Source organism: Clarias gariepinus, chromosome 22, assembly GCF_024256425.1.
Source record: "Clarias gariepinus isolate MV-2021 ecotype Netherlands chromosome 22, CGAR_prim_01v2, whole genome shotgun sequence".
NCBI lineage: Eukaryota > Metazoa > Chordata > Actinopteri > Siluriformes > Clariidae > Clarias > Clarias gariepinus.
Window position 1 is genome coordinate 16,231,374 of NC_071121.1, and position 13,152 is coordinate 16,244,525.

General features: G+C 38.5%; 1 long non-coding RNA gene and 1 pseudogene across 1 annotated transcript; one reads left to right on the forward strand and one right to left on the reverse strand.

Annotated features, from left to right (window-relative positions):
* The first annotated feature begins 13 nt into the window (after positions 1-13).
* Positions 14-1,810, forward strand: LOC128510675 (uncharacterized). The gene is made up of 5 exons (XR_008356124.1): positions 14-58; positions 178-237; positions 328-418; positions 585-740; positions 1,384-1,810. It is a non-coding gene; the product is annotated as an uncharacterized LOC128510675 (long non-coding RNA).
* A 5,208-nt stretch (positions 1,811-7,018) lies between these two features.
* The window catches only part of LOC128510348 (neural cell adhesion molecule L1-like protein), a 52,758-nt pseudogene continuing 46,624 nt past the window's right edge, over positions 7,019-13,152 (reverse strand).

A 13,152-nucleotide genomic window follows, 5' to 3' on the forward strand; every position in this document is an offset into this window, starting at 1 on the left:
CATGTGTTTTAAGGTTTAAGGGTGGTGGCACAGCTAAGACCCAAGAGTCTCTTTCAAGGTTAGTAAAGTAAACAGATTCAAGAAGATATTTTACACATTTCTTTGTTGTCTGTCTCCAAATCTTATTTTGTCTTTATTATGATTTAAAAAGGTTTGTTTTGTTCCTGCCCTTTTCAGACACTGAATTTAAGCAGAAACCATAAGGACACTCAAAGGACCTGTGACTCTAAGGAAATGGTGAGATTTCAGGTCATAATCTTTTTTTTTTCCATTAAATTCATTTTCCTTTTTTCCTTTACAATATTGCTGTTTTGTTTTTGTAAACAGCATCAAATGAGAGTGACAGATGAAACAGTTTGAAGACAACGGCAGGAAAAGCATGCTGAAGATTGAAACAAACCTTGGCTGGAAATATTTGGTATGTGTTTTACCGTAAATCAAATTGTTGAAAAACATTCAGCTACACTGCAACACAGGGAAACTTGATTTGCACTTATTTTGTTACTTTCATTTCTTGTCTCATTATTTTTGTCATTTATTATTGTTTATGGTGTGTGCCCTTTTTCTTTTCTTTCTGAATGCAGAAGGTATCTAGCCAGTCCACAATGAAAGCTTCATTGCCCCCCATGAGTATTCTGGCAGAAATTATGGCGCCTGTATTCTTTGGTTTCCCTAAACATCACACCCTGCCTGTTTATACGAGGCTCTTCAAATGAATGCACCCAAAAATTCAATAAGAGGTAAGCAGTGGTATTATTCAAGTTTTGCTAAAGAAAAATGGACAGGAGACACTAATCTTAATCAGCCGAGCTCAGGTTTATGTCCAGGTGAGCAGTTTCATACGCTATAAAATGTAGATTGAATGATAGGTCTCATCACCATGCATTCAGCCATTAACTTTAAGTTCTATGATAAATCAATAGGAAACTTAAATACGTTTTCCAACAAATTATGATTGTGATTAGGGCTGCATTGTCTATTTATCACTTTTACATAAGTAGATTTAAAGGATAACTATTGCCAAAACACAACCTGGGCGTTTTTTTTTTTTTTTTTACTGTATCGATTATGATGCGCTCAAATTTATGCCCCTAGTATTCCCATTCACCGGCTATTGACCACAAAACAAAATCACGGTCAATCTCTAAAACGGCTCGTTTGTCGTAATTATGCTTTTAGATATATGTTTGTCTCGTTTACAGTAAAAAAAAAAAAAAAAAAAAACAGCCCAGGTTGCATTTTGACAATAAGCTATCCTTTAAGAACTGTATATTTTACACTTAAGAAATCATTTATCATTAGATCTGTTTTTGCCAGCACGTTTTGTTCATTTCTGTGCATTTTGCTCAAGCACTGATCAACTTTGTCTATTTTTTGCTGCAGAGGGCATCCTGCCAGTCCAAAGTAAACTCCTAATGGACATTGAAGTACTCCTGCAGAGCTTGTATCTTCGACACCATGCGCATTAGAAACTCCACTGAGTCGTTTCCTTCACCAAGGCAGGACCCAGTGACTCATTACTGTTGATAGGTCGGGGGCAGGTAATTTTTTTTTCATGTTTATTCATTCCTTCAGGAATAGAGAAAATGATATGTTTAGTCTGCTTTCAAATGGTATGTCAAATTTTCTCATTGTTTATCAGTAATATTCACTACCTTGGTTATATATGAGCATCTTTAGATTTTTCTATATTTAGCAGTTGCAAATGTAAAATGTACGGTAAACTATTTATGTTCCTCATATTGTACTGTATTTTTAGCGGTAAAATACCGGCAGCTGTGGTTGCCAGGAATTTACCGTAAAATGTATCTGGTCAAAATAAAATGCTGTAATTTGTTATACAATTTCACTGTGTTTTTTACTGTCAAAAGTTTTAATAAGGTTTAACATATTTCTGTTATTTTTACAGTTATTTACAATAATAGGGTCTATCCTATTACTGTTAAATTAACAACAAATTACTGTAAATATTATTATATTATAACTTTTTTTTTTACTGCAAATATCTGTAAAAAGCTATGGAAAGTTGCATTTTTTACATTAAATTGCTGTATAATTGACAAATATATTTGTTTTTTTCTACCATGATTTTGGTAAAATAATACGTTGTCTACCTTAAAATTTAGGGTTACAAAACCAGTATACCGTATTGTCTTTTACAGATTCCAAATTTTTTTCACGGTATATTCCTGGCAACCACAGCTGCCGGTATTTTACCGTAAATTTGACAGTTTTTTTTTTACAGTGTACACTCGATGCTGCTTGAAAACGCTATGGGAACATCTTTTTGTGTTGCCGGTTGTGAAGCATGTGTGTATCAAACACGCCAAATTTTTGACTTATATAACCTCGGTCAGGTGACGTCATCTGATAAAGTGCACCTGCAGGTTATAAATAGGAGTAAACCGGAAACATTCCTCAGATTTTTTTGTCTTCAGGACCGCATTGTGTTCACGTGTTATGTATGCAAGCAGATTAAAAGTTTTAACTTACTGATATGGTGGAGTTTGTTAGGAGATCTTCCGTGTGATAGATCTCTTTTGGAGTGCGATCTCCACACCTTTGTTTTGAGTGCTTTGCGTGCGGCTTGCATTCTTTAAAGAGAAACCGCGAGCCCGGGCGGGTTCTGCTTTGGGCACAGGGCGACTTCCTGTCCCTCGGGGCGATGTACATTCTAGCTGAAAGTCAGGGGATTTACTCAGGGGCTGAGGTGCGGTCTTAGATGGCAGTCCAGGCCAAGGGAGCGCGAGGGAGCTGGAGAAGCCATCTTCTTACGTGGCACATCAATTGCCCCGAAATGATGGCTTTATTTTGGCCCTGAAACACCTCCTCCAGCAGTTGAGGCTAGTGCGCGTGAACAACACTACGGTAGGCTCGTACATAATCGCTAGAGTGGACTGTGCTCATGCCCCTTGAATAAGCTAGCGCACCAGGTTCTGCTTTGGGCACAGGAAGAGTTCCTGTCCCTCAAGGCGATGTACATTCCAGGGCATATGAAGTTGGGAGCCCTGGAGCCTTCACACACTAGAAGAACTTATGCCCCCAAGGTGAGGGTGTTTGAAAGTAGTGCATGGCGAAACATGTAGACCTAGTCCACTGCTGAATTGTTTCAGTGCTGGAGTTCTGCAAGAAAAGTTGTTTTTGGGCTTATGCCCTAGTACCCTCAAAATGTACGTAGCCGCTATTTTGGCTTGTCATGTTCTCACTGATCAGGTCTGGTTGACACCCCTTCCAAACCACTAGAGTTAGCACCTGTCTGGCTTCTGACCCGTAAGATGGATTTTCTTATACTGTAGTTTCTTCTTTCGAGATTGCCTTAGCCTACGAGGCGCATGGTCACTCTTCGCACTTTGAGACCTCCTTGGCTATTGTGCGCACACACAACACAACCCTGGGGGTCCAGACACTTGCAGTGCGACGGCGTTGGTATTCTCGTTCCCATAGTGTTTTCACGCAGCATCGAGTGTAGCTTTTGAAAGGGAACATCTCGGGTTACTTTGCTGTTACCCTGTTCCCTGAAAAAGCGGGAACAAGATGCTGCGCTCCAATGCCGCACTGCTTGCATGACTGGACGTCCTTTCTGACAAAATTGATCTGAGGAATGTTTCGGTTCACTCCTATTTATAACCTGCAGGTGTACTTCATCAGATGACGTCACCTGACCGAGGTTAAATAAGCCAAAGATTTGCCGTGTTTGATACAGTACACACATGCTTCATGACCAGCAACACAAAAAGATGTTCCCAAAGCGTTTTCACGCAGCATCTCGTTCCCGCTTTTTCAGGGAACAGGGTTACAGCAAAGTAACCCGAGACGTTTTGTTAGATATCATGGTCCTGGTAGACATGAAAAAAAAAGTATTTTCTAAAAGTCATAATGAAGTACAGATCGTATGATCTTCCTGTGATGTAGATTAACAATATTTTTTAATTCTTGCATATATTTGAAAACATGACAGATTTCTTTGTAGCAATGTGATCAATTACAATTGACCAGTTTACTGCCAGTGGGAAGTTATCTATCTGAAAAGTTTAAAACAAAGTAATGACCCATTCTTTCATCCCTGCATAGCAGTATTTTCTAATTTATATCGAGCATGCATGCAGTAAGCAATGCAACATTTCTTAAACGAGTATGGAATGCCTAGAGAGTATTGCTATTCCAGGAGCATCTATTTCTGTCAAGACATGAGATTATCCCTTCCATCTTATGTCTTAAAATATGTTTCTGAGTTTTTATGTACAAAATGTAAGTAGTTTATTAGTGAAATTATACATTCTACTTTCAGTACATTCTTGTATTATTTGTACATACAACTTCATCTGTAAAGAAAGCTTAGATTAAATGTTGCTACTTTACCAACCACTTCATATATTACAGTATCAGGCAAGAATCTCTTTAAAGTCAGTCTTGTCTTTGAAGAGATATGTACTGTATATAACCTGTTAATGTGTTTTGCTTTATGTTCAATTTATTTTTACAAAATATCTCACCAAAGATGTTTTTTTACAGATACTTAGAAACTAGAAATAAATGTAATGTAAATATACGGTGAGACACTTTGCCTTAAATCTTTAATAAAGATCCTAATAAAATAATAAAAGCCCACATGGTCTCTGAGATATCTCTTGTTCTCTTGATTGATATGACACTTCTTCTTCCAAATGGTATACAGTTTGCCATCAAAAGTCAATGTGGAAATGTTTAATTTAACTTAGTAGGACATCTGGAAAGTCGCCTCTGCTAACCAAATCCACATAGATTTAACAAAGTAAATATGTAAGAGACTTCTATTTAACAATTACTACAGTACATGTGTTTTTAAGTTATTTAACATTAACTGATCCAATGAGTAGCTTCTCAACCATGTCAAAAAGACATCTCTGTGTTTATTAAAGATGATGTTACTCTGTTTCAATTCAATGGTCAATTTATTAACCTGTAACAAGCAAAGAATTTGGTTATTGGGTTAAGAACTGTCCAGTGCATTATTAAAACCTGGTAAGTGGCCTCCGGGTGGCGCAGTGGTAAAGTGCTTGCCCTATCATCCGAAGAACGCTGGTTCGAACCCCGGGTGATGCTGTTTTCCTCTCACAGCTGATTGGCCGAGCTATCTCAGAGGGGAGGGGTGAGAGGTACTCGCGCTCCCTCATTAATTACGGCTCTACAGCCAATCAGGGGCGTCTGTGAGCTCGTGCTCGCGCACGCGGAAAGAGCGGCTAGCGCTTTCCTCCGAGTGTGTTACTCCGCCTCGGAGGAAACACGTGATAGTATTCGACCCTCTTGGCTGAGTGGTAGTAGTAGCCTTAATGTGGGAGCCCCCTAGTGACGGGGAGGAATTGGAAAAATCCCCCCCAAAAAATTAAAACCTGGTGAATCATCATCTTTGAGGAAGAAATGTGATCAGTTTTTTTTTTTTAGTTGATCATAATCAGAGATCACTTAAACATCTGCTTAAACCAATGCCATTGTTGAGCCGATATGAGCCGACACGAGCAGCTTTGTTTTATAATGAGAGGCGACATATACTTGACTAAACACTGCATTTTTAAAAAGTGAAAGCGTGCGCGATGTAAGCAGCTTTAATTATTGATAATTAAATAATTAATATGTGGTGGACATAAACAGCAAAAAGAACAATATTATTTTACTTTAGATTATTATTATCATGTTATTGAATGATTATTTGAAACTAAAGCACTCGTGTAGATTCATGCCACAAGTCATTTTATCATACAAAGATAAAATTTAATCACTGGAATGGAAGAGATAAAATGTTCCCTTATAATAACACGTCTTGTATTGTTTTTAATCCCTCGATACACAACCATCCAAAATAAAGCGGCTCACATCGGCGTGCGTTTCGCACAGCGCCGCAAAGACAACGCTTATGAATGTGTTTGTTGTGTTTCTGGGAAAAAGAAAAATCTCATATCGGCACGCTCGTTCAGCTGACTTTAGATCAAAACGCGCGCCGCAGGTTCATGCAAACATTTTACATTCACTAAAAGATTTATTCACAACCACATTTGGTTAATTCACACCATCAGCCATTCACACACATGCATTGTGCTGTGTTGTTGGTACACACTTTTTGTGTCCCTTTGCCCCACCTGGCGGTCATTTCACAAATTACTTTGAATTGCGACTGATTTATTTTGGCTGTTGCTGTCTGGCTGCGACAGAGTGCGCGGCAGTCATAGACATTCCGCTTGAGTAACCACTGTAAAAAAAAATTTTTTTACTGAGCTCTAAAGATACATGTGGCTTTATCTTTATATAAATAATTTACTGACTTTTTTATCTGATATTAAATCATAAAAAAACAACAGTAGACCTCATGTCTATGTTTAGTGGAAAGAAGAGCATCCAAAAAGAATCCAAAATAGTCATCACATAATCTGTTTTAACAGAAATATTCAGTGAAATTACATGCAATACAGTTTAAAAAGATGCAGCTAACGTATACAGTAACAGTACTGTACAATTTTTTCACATGAGAAAATTGTGACAAAAGACTTTACTTAAATTTAATTGGTATTTGTTTACTTGATAAAATCCTTATAAAATAACAATTTCCACAAAAAATTAACACCTGTAACGGGTCTCATGGGCGGCACCATAAAGCACGAGGCGAGGTCTTATGGGGAAAAGGGTCATTTATTTAGGAAAAAATGGGGTAGAAAAGGGTTAAAAAGCATGTGCAGGTCTGGTTGGCAGTGCCTCACTGGCATGTGGGCACGGGCTGGTGAGCGGTGGACAGCGAACAGAGCGGCAGCGTGGGCCCGCTTGGACAGCAGCTCCTGTCTCTATCCGCTTGCGCTGACTCGGCGGATGGCCGGACCGACTCCTCCCAGCTCTCTCTGTGGACGCCGCCTCAGATGGGAGTCCTCTCTGACATCCAGCGGCTGAACGGCTTCCCCGCTGGGGGGAAATGGCTGTGACGTAACACTTCTTGCGGTCTTTTCCTCTTCGGCCACAGGGTCGCCATAATCAGGCTCCATTTATGCGAGAACCCTTAAAGAGCCGCAGGAGCTCCAGCAGTGAGCTCGCGGCTGCCCTTGTGGCGGTGTTCAGAGGCGTACATGCCTCTTTTGAAGTCTCTGGGGCCCATCACAAGCGCACGCCATGACACACCTTATGTGAATACAAATCAAATGTGCAACCAAGAGCACAACACGAATTTAAAAACTAAAAATGGGATTAAGAGACTAAGACATCTTAATGGATTAGGACAAAATTTCTGTCCCCTTTCTTCATGTTACCATCAGGTAGCAAAAAATCATAACTGCACCCAAGGTAAAGAATCATACACACTAAGACATCAAAGTGTTGTCTCTGCACCTTTAAATCACAAAGGGAATCGTGGACGCCATTTGGTCTTGGAGCGAATGTCTAGTATGAGTACGAGTCTGTTTGTGTGTGCGTGTGTGAGAGAGAAAGTGATGTGAGTGTTAACCACATGTCAACATGTGATGTGTGAGTGTGTAGAATAGGGAGAATTTTAGGTTAAGACCTCCAAAAAGCCGGTGTATGTGTACGCGTGTGATCTATGGGGGTTAACATTAGTGATGTGTAGAATAGGCCATGGAAATGCTGGAAAAAAAGCACTCAATAACAAATTAAGTTATTAAATGTGATGTCACTGAACATGTCTCTGAATGTAATGTTACTTAATATAATGTCACACAAAGTTATTAACCATATTTGAGAAATCAAAAATCCCTCTACAATTTTGCATCCTCAGTCTCTTTAGATCACATGGGCGTGTGTCCATAGAGTATATTTTGTGAACGACCCAAAATAACTGACTTCCTGTTGAGTTGAACCCAGGACATGGGCTTAAAAGTTGACATGGGTGCAAAAGTTGTTCAGCTCAGTGAGCTCTAAATGTCTACCAGGTTTCACATGCATATGTGCATGTGTGTATGAGCTATGCAGCAAAATCTAGTGTGACACGCAGGCATTGCAGCAGATTGCAACCTGTCTGCCAAGAGTTTCTAAGCATGTTAAGACCCCCAAAAAGCCCAACATGGTGGGAAAGCACCCTATAGTGCTTGGGCAATAATTAACCTGCATTTTACCTTTGAACGGGCTGTGCATGAGGGAAAGGAGGAGAAAGAGGGAATTATCATGTAGGACAACTTTCACGCACAGACCTGCATACACACAGAAAAGTTGACTTTACAAGTAAGACCGAGCATGGGATGCGATTTCACACAATCTTGCAGCAAAAGAAAGAGAACAACAATTGGCCCAGATCATTGGCTCAGCAGAAAAAGCGTATACAGACTCATAGTGCAAAAACCTCACTTGCTTATCATGTTAAAGTGTATGCGGAAAACCTTGTTTATCAAGTTAAAATGTTGTTAAAAAAAAATAAAATACGCATCTTGATAACTAAGTTGCAAACTAAGTTACCCAAATTTCAACCATTTTGTCTCAGAGCTGTTTTCCACTTTCTTGGACAATTTTCCGAAATTAGGATATTCACCATCAGGACAACTTTACAGGACAGCCATTTTCCTAGCACATCATCATGCTTCTGGACTGATTCACTGAAACCGGTAAGGCCACTTATTTCTTCCGCACCCCCACACGCACACACACAATATACTGGACTTTACTAGATATAAAATATACTACTTTATTTCATACATTAACCTGAAAATATTGTTTATAATTGTAAATATTGGTATCTGGTGGACTGCAGTATCTATTTTATTATTATTTTTTTTTTTACAATACACATGAGCTACTTCTGTAAATTAAACTTTTTTTCCATTACAAGCTCAACTTTTTATTTTTCCTAAAGGTGACTTAGGAGAAACAAAGAGACACAACAGAGGTACAATATTTAATTCAATTTTATTTGTATAGCGCATATATAAGACTATAATGAGATTAAAGGCAGATATAAATGAAAAAAAACAAAAACAAATGAGAAATATTATAACAAAAATCCTCAATTAACAGCATACAGTGATGAGCCAGAGCTAGCATCACATGAGACCAGTTAGTGTCCATACTAAACTCTGTCCACCACAACATATAAACAAATTTTAAAAATTACAGTTTATTATTTGTAGATGTGGCCCATAAGTAAAAATAAATACATAAATTAAGTAAATGACTTTAAGAGATTCTTGATAATATGGCAGGAAGTTTGTTATTGTAGTGAAGTGGATGGTAAAGTAGTACAGTAGCAACATTTAAGATTCCTTTATCTAAGGAGCATGTTCTGAACAAGCATTCTGAAATGACAGTACAGATGATATGTACAAATTAAAAACAAAGAATGTACAAACATAAAAACAATTAAGTTTCACTAAAAAAAAAAAAAAAACTACTTACATTTTGTACATAGAAACATAGTTTAGGATGCACGATTCCAGGACCTTAATATCCACATCCACACCCTGAGGCTCAAATCAGTTAAATAACAATCATTCTAACATGATCTAACATCCACATCACACATACATGAGGCTGATCAATGAAATGGTTCTCTCCACTATGGATACCCTGTACTGGTATGTAATGGTTAATGCCCCTTAATTGCTTCAAGCATGTATCCATCATTTGTTCTGTGATATTTTGGACAGAGGTAAATCCATATATTGTTCATGTCTTGATACACTCAGCTACTGCGTACATGTAGGTTTTGGGAAATTTGCTTAATGATTCCTTTGTTCAAGGCAAAAATGTATTTTACAATACACTTCAGTCTCCTTCCTACTGTAGGTTTAACCATAAATCAGAGAATAAAGGTGAATGACCACAAGATGGCAGCAGAGATTGATTAGGAAAAAAAATATTGGAGTAAATCCAATATTTTTTTTGATATTTGTTTATTTTATTTTTACTTCAGATGGAACCTGGGTGTGTGTTGGTCTGCACTCACATTACTACTCAGAGAAGGTAAAAACCAAACTTGTGCATCTTGATCTAAAGCTTCATTTTACAGTATGATGAAGCCACTGAAGAATTAGGCATTTACACCTCTAATTTTCAGTTCTAATTATTCAGGTAAAGTGGAAACTCGAGTAACGCGGTTTGCGAGTGTTGCGAGTGTTTCGCAAGATGAGCAAAATTTTAGAATACATTTTTTACTTGAAATACGAGCGAGTCTTGGTTTAGGACTACCGAGTATTATGTAGCACACATGCGCCAAGCGTCACAAAATCACAAATGAGCCAATGGTTTTTCTCTCTCTTGTGCCATGGAATTGTGGGTAATTGGCTCCCATGCTGGGTCTCTTACTGGTATAATCAACATCAGTGCACACGTGTACTGTTTACTACAACTCTGTGACCACATGTGTGTGTATAAAACATGTTTTATTTTGTGCTTACAGCATGTGTGTACTGTTTCTTATGACGCACGTGTGTGCGTGCATGTAAAGCAAAAGAAAGTCTCATTAGAAGGGTAAAAATCCATTTTCTCCCTCAGCCTGTGCGCGCGCATAATTTGACACCATGTCAGTTTACACACACTCTCTCTCACCTTTAGCGTGTGTGTTTGTGTGTGTTTGTGAACCGGCACGGTGTCAAATTACACGTGCGCACACACATAACGAGAGGCCCAAACACACACACACAGCGCCTGCGCGCATAAACGAAAACACTTATCTTTTGGGATTTATTTTTACTTTTTTTTATTAGAAGGTTAAAAATCCATTTTCTCCCTCAGCCTGTCGTTATGTGTGTGCAAGTAATTTGACACTGTGCCGGTTCACACACACACTCTCTCTCTCGCCTTTAGTGTGTGTGTGTGTGTGTGTGTGTGTGTGTGTGTGTGTGTTGGTTTGTGAACCGGCACGGTTTCAAATTACGTGCGTGCGCACACATAACGACAGACCCAAACACATACACACACACACCGAACACACACACACAGAGCGCTTGCGCTCATAAACGGAAACACGTATCTGTCGGGATTTTACTTTTTTTTTAAAGGTAAAGTGCAGGTTAATTTGTTTTATTTTTATTTTGTGTTGTTTACTTTTATGTTTTTTTTTTTTTTGAGCTGCAGAACGAATAATTTGAGTTTCAATTATTTCTTATTGGAAAATTTAATTTGCTTTATGAGTGTTTTGGAATACGAGCCTACTTCTGAAACAAATTATGCTCGTAATCCAAGGTTTCACTGTATATCTGATTGAGCATCTCTGGCAATAATGCCTTTTGAACTGAAATGCCTTTTGCGCAGGGGAACTGAATTATCTGGAACATCTGTCTGATTCCTCTAGATGTCCGTACAGCAGAGACTTTGACTATCTTTAAATGACGACTCAAGACACATCTGTTTCTCTAGTACTTTAATTAATCCCCCCCCCCCCCCCCCCCACACACACACACACACACTAATGTGACTAATGGCACTTAGTTATTAACCTAGTTAACCCAGTATGTATTCAATGATGTAAACTTCAAAACACTTTTTGCAAGTCGCTCTGGATAAGAGCGCCTGCCAAATGCCTAAATGTAAATGTAAATGTGACACCACATATGACCTTTATTCAGTTAGAGGTCAATCATTTGCTAGGCGGCCAATGTAATTCTTTAAAACTCTACTTATGTGCATAGTACTCAAATAAACTGTCTCCACTAGATGAGAAATACTACTAAAATAGACAGTCTGGCTCTTATGTTACCAGTGAAGAATTATTGGAGGAATTTGTTTGAGGGGACCTTTTATCACTTTTTTATCACTGACAGATTATCTGGTTTGATAACCTACCAACACTTTGCAGTCACTGATCTCTTTCAGATTACAATGTTGACACAGGATGTAGTCCTGAGTGCCTCTGTCTCCGCTCTTATACAGTAAGTCACACTATGTTCCTGCCTCTTCTGGAAGAGAGTATTCACTACTGCCATTTCCATCCACTTTGCAAAGTCCACCACCATCTGTCCTTCTACATTTCTGTCCTGAAGACCACATCTGCCCATCACATTTTCATCACCCCTTTTCCCTTCCCCAACATGTCCATTAAAGTCTGTACCAATCACCACTCTCTCACCTCTCGGGATGCTCTGCATCACTTCATCTAACTCACCCCAGAATTTCTTCTTCTCTTCCAAATAACATCCTACCTGTGAGGCATAACCACTAATAACATTGAACATTACCCCTTCAATTTACAGCTTCAGACTATCACCCTATCTGATACTCTTTTCACCACTAGAACATTCCTAACAAACCCCTCTTTCAGAATAAGTCCTACTTCATTTCTTTTCCTATCCACACCATGGTAAAACAACTTGAACCCTGATCCTAAGCTTCTAGGCTTGCTGGAAGAAGAAAAGTACAAACACTAAATGCTATACAATTTAAAATATTAGTGATTTTCATAGTCATTGTCTTCATTAAAACATTCTTAATGTAGCACTAGTGAATATGATCAAAAAGTAGAGTCATACGTTTCATGAGAAAAGTCACACTTTGGTAGCAAAGAAAAATCCAAAGATGTTAAAATATTTAGAGATTTTGTGCAGGGTATCGTGTCTTTATGTGCACTTGAAATAAAAGCAGCAAGAAAGAGCCTTGGGGATGCAGTATAAGTGAGGGAAACTACAAAGCTGATTTTTTTCTTAGTTTGACTGACACTCCAAGTGATGTAGTGAGGAGAGTACTTCAGAAGTCAATACTTTCATACCTGCATATATTCCTCTTTTGTTCCTGATCACATAGCAGGCAGTTAGACCTACCAGAGTAAGCAGTGCCACAGCATAGATAATACTGATGAACCAACTTGTTGATGGAATTCTGTCATGTACACCTGCTTTACCTGTAAATACATAATTTAATAAGCATTAGTTCACAGGCCATAGTCCATAGTATAAGGAGGACATTTTTGACACCAAAGCTATTCTATAAGCAGCTCTGGTTAAAGGTGTCTGCTAAATGCTGTAAAAATATTATTAATAAGTTGATACAATGACCCATACAAAAAGAAGTAGATCAAGCCGTGTTTGCATTAGTTTTTCGTTTTGTGTGTACATTTTTACACACTTAGCAGCATGAATCATGATATTTTTCTTTTCTTCTCTACAGAGACTAGTCTGGGAAGCAGAGGAATGAAGGTTAGCTGCAGTGGAATACATGTGTGTGAATGAGAGGAACCCAAGAGGAACGGTGAGGATACAG